General features: G+C 40.7%; 1 protein-coding gene across 4 annotated transcripts in view; it reads right to left on the reverse strand.

Moving 5' to 3' along the window:
• LOC138859384 (tyrosine-protein kinase transmembrane receptor Ror2-like) overlaps positions 1-2,500 on the reverse strand; it is a 326,276-nt gene that overhangs the window by 243,926 nt on the left and 79,850 nt on the right. The gene's annotated exons all lie outside the window — the stretch shown is intronic.

A 2,500-nucleotide genomic window follows, 5' to 3' on the forward strand; every position in this document is an offset into this window, starting at 1 on the left:
TTGCATCTTCCGAAAATATTTTGGCGCGTAATTCAAACTCAATAATATGGATTGCTATAACGCTAACAGTAAGAGTATTCGTACTAATACTAACGCTAAATATCAACATCCTATTAAAAATAATAGTAGTAATAATAATAATAAAAATAATAAAAACAACAAGAGAAAGGGAATAGTATATCAAAACGAAAGTAAAAGAAACTCAAACGAAAAAGCGAGGAAATAAGCAAGAACACAAGCAAAACAAAGACGAAAAGATAAAAAAAAATAAAGCACCTCATCTTAGAAGGAAAGCGAGCTGAACCCTTAAAAAAAAAGGGATCAAATAAATAACACATATTGTACATCATGCAAAATCACCCGCGTCGCCCTTTAAAAAAAAAATCCAATAACGTATGGGTGAGTTACGGCAAGAGATGCAATAACTCATGAACATTAAGGATATCAGAATTCCCAGGGAACATTTCCGCGTCAAATCTTATTTATGGCAAAGGAGTCCCCCCTCCCCATCCTTCGGCCACGGAAAACCCCCCCTCGAAGCCCTTTTAAAACCGCGTCGCCGATATTTCCCCTCGGTTCATCGAAGGCAGTTTAATGGTGGGCAATGGAGGTTTCATGCTCCTTTCCCGTCCCCCTTCCACCTGATGCCCCTGGGCGCGGGACCGTACAGGTAGTCCTACCTGAAGAGCGTCTCCGTATGGGAGAGGGTGAGTGAGGGGGGCGGGGAGAGAGAGAGAGAGAGAGAGAGAGGGAGAGGGAGAGGGTGAGGGAGGGAGAGAGAGAGAGGGAGAGGGAAAGCGAGAGAGAGAGAGGGGGAGAGAGAGCGAGGGATAGATAGATAGATAAATAGAGAGAGAGAGAGAGAGAGAGAGAGAGAGAGAGAGAGAGAGAGAGAGAGAAGGTGAGCGTGGGGGGAGGGGGGTGATAGGATGGGGGAGTGGGGGAAAACACGGTTCGAGGGGATGTTACATTTTTTCCCCTATATCTTTTTTTCTTCTTTTTCTTTTTTTTATTCACGCTTGATGTCCTTCACTTAGTTTCCACGGGTAGATTCATTTTTTTATTCTTCCTTTTTTACTTTCTTTTTTCTTTTCTTTTTAATTTACGCTTGATGCCCGTTGCTCGGTTTCCAAAGATGATCTTCAACGGTTCCGCCTCAGGGAGCTCTGTCGACACACCTGTACGGACACGCGGGTTGTGGCTTCAGGTGAGTCAGAGTCAGAGATATCCACAAAATAAAGGAATTGAGGCTTATCTCTTATTTTCGCAATTTTATCTTATCTTATCTTCGCTATCTCAGGTAATCCAGGTAGCTTGTGAGTACACTGAAGCCACTCGGAGAAATCGGCGAGTCGACAGCGACACGAAACTCGGTTGCCGACTTCACCTCTCCTGTCAGGGGCGATTCCCTTCTCCTTTTTTCATTTCCCGTTCTCTTAAATTTCTCGTTCGTTTCTCTTTCTCTTCATTTCTCGTCCCTTTCTCTTTCTCTCATTTCTCGTTTTACTCTTTTTCTCATTTTTCGTCCCCTTTCTTTTTCTCTCCTTTTTCGTCCCCTTCTCTTTCGCTCATTTCTCATTCCTTTCTCTTTCTGTCATTTCTCGCCCCCTTTCTCTTACTCAAAATTTCTCGTCCTCTTAAACTGATCGTTCCATTTATCTTTCTCATTTCTCGTTCCCTTTCTCTTTCTCTCACTTCTCGTCCTCTTAAATTTCTCGTTCCTTTTCTCTTTCTCATTTCTCGTTCCCTTTCTCTTTCTCTCATTTCTCGTCCGTTTTCTCTTTCTCTCGCTTCTCGTCCTCTTAAATTTGTCGTTCCTTTTCTCTGTATTTCTCGTCCCCTTTCACTTTCTCTCATTTCTCGTCCTCTTAAATTTCTCGTTCCCTCTCTTTTTCTCTTCCTCTCCCTCTCTTATTAATGTAAACTGCAGAATTATACGCATTTCTGGTAAAGAATGGGAACCGCTGATTTATGCCTACATGTAATAAGGTTCACAGCTCTTTCTTTTTGTTAATGACTCTTACCTTTAACAATAACAACAGAGCCATATATCATAAAAATGCTTATGCGATGATGATGATGATGATTTATGGTGATAGTGATGAAGGATGATTTATGGTGATAGTGATGAAGGATGACTTATGGTGATAGTGATGAAGGATGACTGATGAATAATGATGATGATGATGATGGTGGTGGTGATGGTGGTGATGATGATGATAATGATGACTGATGATGATTGATAATGACAATTATAATAATAATGAGAATGTGCCTACTTTTCTACCTGTCCGTCTAAAATCTAGAGACCGAGAAAAAAAAATTCCTGGAAATGAGAAATGTACGATTTTCGAGAATTTTACGGACACATTTCATTTGGCAATATTTGATTACATGCATTTTACGGGACATAAATATGATAAAGGCAGTCATACTGACGCAGATATCATATTGGCTGATTTATGTTGAAAAATGCAAGTTAAAACTGTGAAGTGACACA

The sequence above is a fragment of the Penaeus vannamei genome, chromosome 35, assembly GCF_042767895.1.
Source record: "Penaeus vannamei isolate JL-2024 chromosome 35, ASM4276789v1, whole genome shotgun sequence".
NCBI lineage: Eukaryota > Metazoa > Arthropoda > Malacostraca > Decapoda > Penaeidae > Penaeus > Penaeus vannamei.